Below are 12,652 nucleotides of genomic sequence, written 5' to 3'. Positions count from 1 at the left end.
GGGTGGAAGGGAACAGGTTCCACCTCCCCATGATAAAACATGTGGTTCTGTTATAGGTGCACACAAACTGTTGAGTACACCCGAAACAGACTTTGGGTCCCAGCCATGATCTTTATACTAGGCTTCAGAGAAAACATACTAGGAAGGTGTTGTTTATCCAAGACACAACCTGCTCTGGTTTTCCTGAAGGTCTGCTGTCCTTATTTGCGTTGCATTCATCCCAGTGGGACGAGGATTTCTTAAGGTGAAGTTCAGGCTTGATTCAAGTCCACGCTCTAGACCCTGGCGGAATCGAGAATGTGATAAGTCAGAATTGTAAAGCTGGAAATCACAGTGTACATTTCCCCGGCCACATGCTCAAACTTCCCTTTGCAGTGCTTAAGCATAGATACTTAAAAGGGATGAATTAGGGTTTAATTTTCAGGGTTCCAATGAGAAGCTCCCCATTGGACGCCCCAGACACCCCATTGGCTCCTTGTTTCCTTCATTGATACAGATAACAGCTGAATGGTAATGTTTGTTTTGTAAAGGGAATATGTGATTTTCCACATATCCACGCTATTATCTGACAGCAATCAGATTTGGAGATGTGTCTGCTAGTTTTTGAATCTACGTTGTGTGTTTCCAGAATACCCGCAATCACACTAATTTCTCATGTTGAAGTTGCTTAATTTTTGCTTAATTGTGGTCCACTTGAGTTTCGAATGTGCTGGGATTATTTTTCCTTGTGAAAGTTTACTCATGCAGCTGCCTGCCCCAACCGCTTTATCATGTGAACCCTTTTTTTAGATTAAAAAAGAAAATCCAGCCCTGTGGCATCTAAAAGGCTGGCAGATTTATTGTGTTAGGAATTTTCATCTCCGAAGTACAATATAACAGGGCTCTGTTTATGAAATGGTGGTACTTGTGCAGCCTGCTGTTTTTCTAATTAATATTATGAAGACGCAGGGTTAGTGATTTGGAGAAGCAGTTTAAAAAGCTCTTAGCCATGTTTCCACCACTATAGAGTTATCCCACTTGGGTTTGAGATTTGATGAAAAACGTTTAGATTTTTGCCTTTTGAAGTTGTGGGTTCTCTGTAAATGGATTCCATAAAAGCAGCATATTATTAGCACAACCTAAATTAAACTGACTTTCAAGTCAAGATGATTTAACAAAAGTCACAGATATATATTTAAGAATCCACATAGAGGCACACAAATAAACATAATTATTTTTCTTTCATTTTCATTATAAGGAAGCAGTCCGCTTCGATCTTACCAATGTTTTCTTTCTCCTTGGAGTTTCCTGAAAGAGGGTTTAAATTTATGTGAAAGGTTTGCACTAACGGAAGACTGAACTTGTATTAAAACTGCTGCTGAGAGCTCTGTGCTATGCATTAAAAGCCTAATGGGATGATAGATTTGTTCTGATTCATGGAAGATTACTCATTAATTGCAAGTAAAATCTCTTTTCTTTCCCCCTTTTAATCAAGTGAAGTATTTATCTATTTAGGCTGTCTTGAAGCCCTACTGAACTCAATGGGAATTACTCCTGAAAAGATGGATATTTTTTGGGGGGTGGGCGCTGGTCTATTAGATAGTAAAGCAGTTTTTCAAAAAAGACATTTGATAAATGTAGCAAAGTACAGTGGTACCTTGGTTTACAAACTTACTCTTTTCCGGAAGTCCGTTCTTAAACCGAGGTGCGCTTCCCTAATGAGGCCTCCTGCTGCCGGTGCACTTCCACCAATCGGATTCTGTTTGTAGACCAAGGTAAAGTTTGCAAACCGGGACACTACTTCCAGTTTTGCGGAGTTCGTAAACCGAATAGTTCATAAACAGGGCTTTTCTTAAACTGAGGTACCACTGTAGTGTGGTTTGACTTTTATTTCTTAGTGGTGTTTAGAAATTGTGTTTTTGTAACCACAGTAAGATTGGTACACAAAAACTCAGTTTGTCAGTATACAATGGCTTTAACATCTTTTGTGAAGTTTTTTTTTAAAAAATCTAATAAGTTCTAAAGATGAAAAAAAAGTACTTTGTGACATCTTTTCTGAAGAGTGGGACAAAGACATTTTATGACAGCTAATGTCACCTTTATGTAGACTCTGCGTTTATGAAGAATGTTGCATAAATTAATATACAATTGCTTGCTCAATAGGGTTGTTGAGCCTGGAGCCTTGGAAAAGCTCTTTCTGCTTTTAGAGTTGACCAGAATTTCCTGCAAATAATGTTGCTGCGATGAAAGAAGTAGCCCCTGGTAGAAATGTTTATTCTGTGTGATTCTTAAAAGTTCAACAGCCCTTCTGGCATCTGGATGTAGCAACTCTGTCCTGTTGCAGATCAATTCCATAAAAACTGAGGCTAAAACAGCTGACTTATGCTGAGTTAGACCATTGGTCCATCTAACTCAATGCTGTAAACTGAATAACATCAGCTCTCCACACTTTCAGTCAGCGGCTGAACCTGTAGTCCTTTGCATGCACAATATGTGATTTATGGCCTCCCACTTGCTCTCAGTCCTTGCAAGAACAGCAAAAAGGGGCTCCCTCTCTCCCTTTGGCAAACTTTTTAAAAGAATCCATCACAAGTAGGCAAAAATGGCTCATTCAAGGTGAAGGCAGGGCAGATGTTGGGATCCATCCTTCCATGACCATGGATAATGATTGTGGGTGATGGAAATTGGAGTCCCAACAATTGAGGGCCATAAGTTGTCCGTTGCTGTTGTGCAGCCTGCCTTCCAGGAAGGACCAGAACCACCACAATGTGGTACTCTCCAGCCTTAACCCAGAGAGATAATCCAGAAAGATACCGTGGTCTCAAACGATGCTGATAACTTCAGAAGGATGGATTGTGTTAATTCAGTTTCTGAATAATTCAGGAGAGTAGGATAACAAAAGTAGTTTCACTCCAAACCAAAACCAGATTTGAGCACAATGAAACAATTCCAGATTTTTGTTATAGGAAAGTGCATCTGGATTTGTGCAGCCACTGTGCTCTGAAGCACCATATCCAATTAATGTGGATCGGAGGACAGCTTGAAGTTTGTGGCCCACTACTTTGCCAGCATGAAGATTTTCTTAAAGCACAATACAGAGCACTGAACAATAGCCTGCAAAGTTAGCTAATGCATTGTTCCTTTTCTCAGTGCAGAGCCAAGCAGTTCAATTAATTTGTACAATTATGCCCAGGGAATCACTAATAGGAACATTCCAAATGACTATAATTGTGGTTTTGCTTTTTTAGTAATGGGCAAGTTACGTGCCTCATAAAGAATTAAAGTATATTGTCTTTTGGAGCTTAATAATAGAAACAACAGCTGCTGCTGGCCTATGTTGATCCCCCCCCCCCAAAAGGATAAAATAATTACCCTTGACTTTTCTGGTGAACAGCATATTGTTCAATTGTATTTTCTATAGGATGTCTCCAAGACGCATTCCCTTGCAATTTCAAAACGAATCAAACCTCAGTTTATGAGCCAGGTCTTAAACTGAACCAGCGGCATTTGCGATAGATTCCTGCCATGTGATCATACTAAATTTCAAACATTTTCTGCAGTGGAATGTCACCTAAGTAATAGGATTGGGGCCTAATTCAGAGGGGTTTGAATTTTGCATAGTTCTATGACATCAGTTAGTACATTAGCCTGCTGATCAGAAAAACAACAACACACCCCAGCCTGCTTTTGTGCATTAACAGCCGCTCGGTGTGAGAAGGTGCAGCTTTCTAGAGTAAGATTACTGCCTTCTAATGCTTGCACATCAAGCCAGCCTTAAAGGCAGTGACTGCATTTGGATCCAGCCCTGCTCTCTGCTTACTGGGCCCTGCCCATAGGGGACATGAAACCCTGCAATATTCAATCGTAAAAAAGATTGTCAGCCCCTGATAGACATATTGGTTAAAAACTATCCTGTAAGTTTGGGGGTTTATCTAGATGTCCTCTGAGAGGTCCCTAACAACGCTCTGATTCTTGGTTGTAAGCCTGGGGTTTGGTCAGATGAAGTTAATGGAACCAGCTGGAACCCTAGGGAAATATGGCAACCTTGTGTCCTCAAGTAGCCTAAATTTGTAAAGGATCTGACTCTGGCCCCTCCAAGCTGCTGATGGTGGCTGTTCTTGTTCTTGTGCAATACCACTGGTAAAATAAAGGTAAAGGTACCCGTGCCCGTAGGGGCCAGTTGTGTCCGACTCTAGGGTTGTGCGCCCATCTCACTTAAGAGGCCGGGGGCCAGCGTTGTCCGGAGACACTTCCGGGTCACGTGGCCAGCGTGACGAAGCTGCTCTGGTGAGCCGGCACCAGCGCAGCACACGGAAACGCCATTTACCTTCCTGCTAGAAAGCGGTCCCTATTTATCTACTTGCACTTAAGAGTGCTTTCGAACTGCTAGGTGGGCAGGGACCGAACGACGGGAGCTCACCCTGCCGCGGGGATTCGAACTGCTGACCATGCGATCGGCAAGCCCTAGGCACTGAGGTTTTACCCACAGTGCCACCCACGTCCCTGGTAAAATAATCATGTTCTAATGGCGGCTTTATACTGGACCATCCACACCACATTATATTTTATTAATTGCTCTGGGATGTTTCTCCAATGTTACTGCATTATTGCTTTCTGGAGGGTCGCTCTTGACTCTGCAGTGCAGCAAAAGTGGGACAACCACCCACACCTAGGGATGTTTGTGGTATGAAAAGGGACAGGATTTCAGCACGAAGCTGCCGTGTGTGCACTGATTGAGCAAAACAGAAGTATGTTCAACCTGAAACTTTTGAGGATGCAAGGCGTGTTGAAAGTGGGATCACGTATAGCTGCCCCAATACCACTGTAAGCACAAATACCCTGGATGCACAATACAAAAGGCATCTGGAAGACCCTGCTTTGAAGTGAGGCTTTCCTGGAACAATTGCTCCAGGCACAAAATTCTTAGGGGTGTCAGGTAATTGAATGTGCAGGTGCACTCCATCCGTTTCCCTCCCTGTCCACGTGGCTCCCATTTAAACAATGCCATAACGAAGGAAAAAGATGAGCAGGGAGGCCCTGAGGGAAGGAGGATGGATGGTGGTCATTCGGCCGCACCGCTATACCTGAGAACGGTCCCGGGCACTAGCAACCCACGCTATGCCACTGGAAGGTGGAGCTGAACTTTAAAAGAATACTTTGGAGATGTTGGTGTCCCTAGAACCCTAGGGTGGTATTCAACTGAATTTTACTTAGAGCAGACTTATTGAAATTACTGAACATTCTTAAGTTGCCCGTAGATCCAAAAATTTCAGTGGATGTACTTTGAGTAAAACTTCGTTAAGTATCACCTCTTGTTGTCCTTTCTATTATTTCTTTAGGTCTCAGGGTGGGTTATAACCAGCAACACTAGGCAACAGAGTGGGTTCTAAAAATGCCTATCTCAGGTGTCTATAGAAAAGGTAAAGGGACCCCTGACCATTAAGTCCAGTCGTTGCCGACTCTGGGGTTGCGGCACTCATCTCGCTTTATTGGCCGAGGGAGCCGGCGTACAGCTTCCGGGTCATGTGGCCAGCATGACTAAGCTGCTTCTGGCGAACCAGAGCAGCACACGGAAACGCCGTTTACCTTCCCGCAGGAGTGGTACCTATTTATCTACTTGCACTTTGACATGCTTTCAAACTGCTAGGTTGGCAGGAGCAGGGACCGAGCAACGGGAGCTCACCCCGTCGCGGGGATTCAAACTGCCGACCTTCTGATTGGCAAGTCCTAGGCTCTGTGGTTTAACCCATAGCGCCACCCGCGTCCCAGCAGGTGTCTATACATCAGGGTAAAACGGTGCATTTCAGCATTCAGTGAAACTGTACAGTTCCACAACTTATGGGCTGCTGCAAAGAATGCCGTCTCTCAGGCCACCAACACCCTGAGCATCTGAGGATAGCAGAACTACCCACAGGGCCTTTTCTGCTGATATTAACATTGAGCGGGTCTGTAGGGAAGGAGGCAGTCTTTCTGATATTTGGGGCCTAGGTCTCTTAGAGCTATAAACAGTCATGTGAGAATTTTGAATAGGGTCCAGAAACAAACGAGCAGCTAACGAATTTGGTGACTATGTGGGAGCGCTATGGTGTATTAGCATTTGTGACCTTCTGCCTAATGCTCAACTTGCATACAGTGGTACCTCTGGTTAAGAACTCAATTCGTTCCGGAGGTCCGTTCTTAACCTGAAACTGTTCTTAACACTTTAGCTAATGGGGCCTCCCGCTGCCGCCGTGCCACTGTTGTGCAATTTCTGTTCTCATCCTGAAGCAAAGTTCTTAACCCGAGGTACTATTTCTGGGTTGGCAGAGTCTGTAACCTGAAGCAAATGTAACCTGGAGCATCTGTAACCCGAGGTACTACTGTATTAGTTAAATATATTACAAAATGCTGCAACCACCCCTCCAAAGGAATTCTGGGTAAGCACTGTAACTTCTCATTGCTCAAAGTGTGATCGAAAGCACGCGCATAATGCTCTTTGCACACACTGCCACAAGCAGCAGGGCGCTGGGGCTTCTTTCCATATTTTATCAACGTCCAGTGGAACGATGGCTCCTGTTGTTTCACTTCAGCATCACATGTCGACAGCTATTAATCAAACTCAGTCATGTTTTAAATTATTTTTCTTAACCGGCTGCCTGGAGCCGTGGTTTTGTTTCAGCAACACAGTTTGTGAGTTAATAACAGCTGGTTTTCCATAAATTGTCGTTTACATGCGGTAACAGCTGAAGGTCAAATAATGACTGCTCTGGTGTGTTACGTACATTTAGCATAGTCGGCAAAAAAATCACTCTGTTTAACAGCCATGACAAGCTGTCTTTCCTTGTAATTATTTGCATATACTTAGTGCTTGTTACCTGGTTGCTAAAACATTTGTCTGCATGTTGGGCCTTGGAACCTTGCTATCTTGCATCTCAATTTTTTGCTGCATTTACAATATGCAATAAGGTCTTGTTGTGTTAGATTGAAGTGGGAACCTTGTTAAGTTTTAAAGCTGGGGTGCCCACATGTCAGATTCAGCGCATGAGGACATTCAATTCGACCCATTGACTTTTCACCCTCAGCCCAGTTCTTACTCCTCAGTACCATCCTTTCCCCAGTCCATGGAGCACTGCTTTGAACCATGATGGTCAACACGGCCTGCTTTTTCTGAGGGTTCCCATTGCTTTGAACACCTCCTCTGGTCCCCCTCTCATTCTGAAGCTCCTGGGCAATCTCCACCATGTGCAGTAATCCTTAAGAGAGCTCAGGCTCCCCTCAACAGAAACTGCACATGGTTTGCTATTTCTTAAGGCAGTAATTGCAGGGGGATTTCTGGGGATTGGCTGCATGTTACAGCTGCCACTTCTTCAAAGATACCACATTCTTGGATAGTCACACAAAGAGCTTTATTGTGGTCCATAGACCCCCAAAAACCCACAGTACAACAATAGTAAATATCAACAGTTCTTAAGGTGTAAAATTGGCCTGGCTAGGAGGAGCTTTAGACTGTACATTCTGATTTCTGATTTTTACTACAGTGGTACCTCTGGTTGTGAACGGGATCTGTTCTGGAGGCCCGTTTGCAACATGAAAGGAACACAACCTGCAGTGGCGCGTCTGCGCACACACGGGTTGCGATTCACCGCTTCTGCGCATGCACATGATGTCATTTTGCGCGCATGTGCGAGCGGCGAAACCCGGAAGTAACCCTTTCTGGTACTTCCGGGTTGCCGCGGGACATAACCTGAAAGAACATAACATGAAGCGGACGTAACATGAGGTATGACTGTACGTCCGAGAGGAATTTTGCTACAGCCAGTGTAATAGTATCAAAGCTACCCTCAGGGAGAACCTTGACATGAGATGAGAACTCATGTCTTCCATCTCACAAAATGAGTGATGGCCACCAACTCGGATGGCTTTAAAAGACAAATCAATGGAGGCAACGGCTGCCAATGGCTACGTGGCTATTCTCTGCCTTCACACCTTAACAATAAGACATTGTTGTTAATCTCTATCAGTTCTTTACTTCTCTCTCTCTTTGCGACAATATATTTGTCTGGGAGGGAATATCAGCCAACGATAAGAAGGGATGGGGTTTGCTGTTGTGCACTTGGTCATCTTTTGATTGCATTATCGTTACTCAAACTGGGTCTATAGAGGCTCACATTTTGCTAAATTCGTCCAATCTTGGCCCAGTATGGCAGTTTGTGAAAATAACATTATTGTTTTCGATTCTCCTGATGGTGGTGTGATTGCCTCTTACATAATGGATATTGTTATATTCCTATATTTTCTTGCAGTTTACAGTACCGCTACAGTTATTGATTGCCCACCATCCAGTAGTCATCTGCCCCCAGGGGGCAGGAAACAAAAGATTTAAAATCATTGTGAGTGAATGACACAGATCATCAGCAAGACATCCCCTATTGGGAAAAACCGTTTAACACAACAACAAATCCAGTCTTCTCCCTCACTCCTCCCTTTCGGTTCCTATTTTGCAAAGCTGTGAATGGCCACTTGCAGAAGAAAATTTGGCAAAGGCAATAATTGCTAAAAGCACTTTTCCCACAGGAAAAATATTATCCACTTTGGCCATTACTGCCTGAATTAATACTATAGTGGAAGACATTAGAAGGATGATTGAAAACACATAAAAGGGGGAAATTAAATCAACAAATCATTTATTTCAAGTAAGCATTTTTATAACAAAAATATATTTTTACATTCAGATTTCTCATAAAAGCAATTTGCATGTAAAAACAAACTTTTTTAAAAAAATGTATTCAGTTTGAACTTTGTTAGCAATATAAATTAGTAATGTTAAGAATTATTTTAGTAAGAGTCACATTTTAAACATTGCAGAACATCACCAGTGAGGGTGGGTTGGACTGGAATGGCCTCTGTCCTTCACCACCACAGACAAAAAAAGTGTTTGCATTGTTTCGTCTTCTGTATGAGAAATGCCGTACAGTGGTACCTCGGGTTACATATGCTTCAGGTTACATACACTTCAGGTTACAGACTCCACTAACCCAGAAATAGTATCTCGAGTTAAGAACTTTGCTTCAGGATGAGAACAGAAATCGTGCCGCGGCGGTGCCGCAGCAGCAGGAAGCCCCATTGCTTCAGGTGCTTCAGGTTAAGAACAGTTTCAGGTTAAGAACAGACCTCCAGAACGAATTAAGTACGCAACCAGAGGTACCACTGTATTTACTCGAATGTAATCTGCACGTTTTTGGGCCAAATTATGTCATGAAAATTAGGGTGCACATTAGATTTTCTGGTGCCTGTAAATCCTTTTTTGGTTTCAAGGTTTTGAAAATTGAGGTGCACACTGGATTCGTGTAAATACAGTAAATGAAAAATGTAATGTTAATAAATGATGGATTGATGAGAGATGAGGCTGCAGAAAACCTGTGTCATTCAAAATAACCTTATTTTTGGACTGATGTATGAAGCTGTCTCTGAAAAGATAATCATTCTTTGTTCTGAAATTTATTTGTTTTTGTATTTATAAAGCTACTAGTACACAATTGTGTAGCGGTGATCTATATAGGCAGGTAGAAAGAACGAGAAATGAAACAGTAAATGTGGATGGCAATCGTCACCTCAATAAAACACAGTTCAACAGAGTACACGTTTCGCCAAAGTAACTCCAAAACAATGACAACAAACAGAGTAACAATAGTATAAGAAATCATAGCTAAATATGTCATGGGTTTGAAAACAGTGTCATTAAATTTTCAGCCACAGCAGGAGCTGTAATTCTCTGATGGTTTGACTTCATCCCCGAAGGCACACTCTTCCATTGATGGACGGATGCCCGCAGCATTAAGTTTGCAATTTTCTTTAAATTTAAAAATGGTATCGCTGAGGCTTGCCAGTGCTCCCACGGAAAGCAACTGGCTCACCAGGTCAGTGAACAGCTGCAGAGCTCACGTTGTGAAATCCTCCACCGTCCCTATCGATGAGTTTCCTACTCGCCCTCAGCTTTGCAAAGCGGTACCCAGAGGCAGACTCTGTCTTCAAGACATTTCCCTAGCTGAGTCAGCTCTCCCCAGGAAGTTGCTTGGTTTGCTTTTCTGATTGGACCGTCCTGTGCCTTGCCACGGGGCTGTGGCTCATCTCACCACGTGGCGACAAAGCCAGAGTGGTAGCTGGGAATTGTCTAAAATGGCAGAATGAGAGCAACTCGGCATTTTCTTGGCAAGTGCTATTCTCTCAACCCATCAGAAGGGTGCTCAAATTAGGTCTATCAAGTAAGCAGGGACTTTTCTTTCTCTCTCAAAAGGTGCAGTGGGATGTGACAGTGTGGAAACGCAAACATCTCCTGCTGGCATTATCCACCTTCTCAACAACCCACTCAAAAATGTCAAGAAGACGCTTGATGAGCGACTCCTCTTCTTCATCCATAATTATCATTGATTAAAATTTTCCAAATCTGTGTTCCTTGCCTTTTGCTTCTCAGCACATTAATTTTTTTTTAGGATGGAGTTGTGGGGGGTTGCTTTTTTGTTTTTCAGATTGCATGCTGCAGCTGTCACTCTGTTATGAGTCTGGCTGGCTGTGCCATATACTGGGTTCTTCCTCTGGGTTTTTCTCTTATTACACACAATTTTTAAAAAAGAAATAACTGAAAGTGTTAGGACAGAGCCATTGTTTATTGCCCATAGATGCTCACAGATTTCTTCAGCCCTGCTGTTGTCTCTGGTCAGACAAGGTTTGTTGGCTTATGCAAAATCCTTTTTGATCAAAGGTGACAGTGGGACCAGAGTAACAAACTTTGCACGCACAATGGGTTCTGTAATATACCAGTTTTAACTCAACCCTCCCAAAACCACCCTCTCTCCACCCTATTCAGTGATGTATAGGTGTCCTGTAGTTTATCTTCTGAAGCCATGTAAAATTAACAACTGTTGGGAAGACTAGATTCAGGTGGGTAGCCGTGTTGGTCTGACACAGTTGAAATAAATTAAAAAATTAAAAAAAATGTGCAGTAGCACCTTAGAGACCAACTAAGTTTGCTTTCATGTGCATGCACACTTCTTCAGATACAGTGCATGCAGACCTAGCAGTTCGAAAGCATGTCAAAGTGCAAGTAGATAAATAGGTACTGCTCTGGCGGGAAGGTAAATGGCGTTTCCGTGCACTGTTCTGGTTCGCCAGAAGCAGCTTAGTCATGCTGGCCACATGACCCGGAAGCTGTACGCTGGCTCCCTCGGCCAATAAAGCCAGATGAGCGCCGCAACCCCAGAGTCGGTCACGACTGGACCTAATGGTCGGGGTCCCTTTACCTTTACCTAAGGTGCTATTGGACAATTTTTTAATTTTTAAATTTATTTGTTGGGAAGACTGTTGGATTTCCAATATTTGGCAATCTGGATTCAAATAAGCCTTGAAAAGCGTAACTTCAAGGTAACCTGAATATTATGTTTTGCTGCTATTGGCTCACCTCCGCTCCATACCCCTGTCTTCTGCCAAGCAGATGGCCTTGTTTAGAATAGCCTTCCCATCTAAATCAAGCTTCAGGTCTCTTCAAGTCCCTCATCATGATTCACAACATTAGCAAAGCCTGGCTTTATTGAACTTCTTGAGCTTTGCCCTCTGACTTTACTGTTGGATTTTAAATTGTAGTGACCCACACTGGGATCTCAGGGTGATTAAACAATAATGATGATGAGACAGCCAACTCTCATAAAGAATTCTCTATTCATTGTCTTGAGAAATAGAGGATCATGAGAAATAGCAAACTATCCTCTGAAGCGCCCCCTTCCTCACCTGGGCTGCCTGCCACCCATGCTGCTTGCTTGTTTGCACGTCTGCTGTTTTTTTTTATCATGCTACTGTGGCCACCTATTGGCAGCCACATGAACTGCAGCATGATGACAGTCATACATTATTATTATATGGCAATATAAGTTCAAACCATTCTAAACATGAAAAGCAGTCCTGTGGTTGCATGTTTGCTAAAATTCTATAGCTTCAGTTCAAAAGTTAATCTATCTTTTAAAGAGAGGGTAGATTCAAAAATACACAGTAATAACAATAATAATATCCAATATTACACACTTTACTTTTTGTGTGTAGGCAATCCTCACAAGATTGTTATGTTATAATTGTAGCAGAGGGGAAACTGAGGCAAAGGGAGAGAAGAAGGAGAGAGGCTTGCTTAAAGCTGCTTATAATGCAATCCTATACATGTCTTCTCAGAAATAAGCCCCACTGAGTTCAGTAAGACTTACACTCAGAGAAACATGCACAGGATTGTCACCTCAGTTTGTGGCTGAGATGAGATCTCAACAGATAATCACCTCCATCACAACTCAATTACTTAGCCACTTAAATTTACCAACTCTTCATATATGCTTCTGGTGAATGTTCTGTTTTCCTGAATCCAATTCAACCCAGAGATATTTCCTTATTAGACACTTTAAACTTAGCTGCAATTACTGAATTGCCTTGCACCAAGGGATTTTATTTTCTAGCAGGCAAGCGTCTCCATATAACTCTATGAGCTAAATGCTGAAACATATTATATAGAGACTTAGTTGTGATTAAACTGGCTGCAGCTTAATCAAGAAAACTGTTTCCATGTCTGAGATAAAATCCACACAGCCAAAGTTAGTGGGATCCATTCTTAGGTATCCTTGTGTCAGCTGCTATGGATGAGGGAAGAAACTTAATAACCTAA

The 12,652-nt window shown here is 42.7% G+C and overlaps 1 long non-coding RNA gene across 1 annotated transcript in view; it reads right to left on the bottom strand.

The window, feature by feature from the left end:
* Nucleotides 1-382, bottom strand: part of LOC310761305 — a 173,338-nt gene extending 172,956 nt beyond the window's left edge. Inside the window, exon 1 of the long non-coding RNA XR_014547358.1 lies at nucleotides 24-382. This is a non-coding gene — a long non-coding RNA (uncharacterized lncRNA). The remainder of the gene's footprint in view (nucleotides 1-23) is intronic.
* Nucleotides 383-12,652: the final 12,270 nt, after the last annotated feature.

This window comes from Podarcis filfolensis, assembly GCF_964270895.1.
Source record: "Podarcis filfolensis genome assembly, chromosome: 4".
NCBI classification, from domain to species: Eukaryota; Metazoa; Chordata; class Lepidosauria; order Squamata; family Lacertidae; genus Podarcis; species Podarcis filfolensis.
This window is presented reverse-complemented; position numbering and strand designations above follow the sequence as displayed.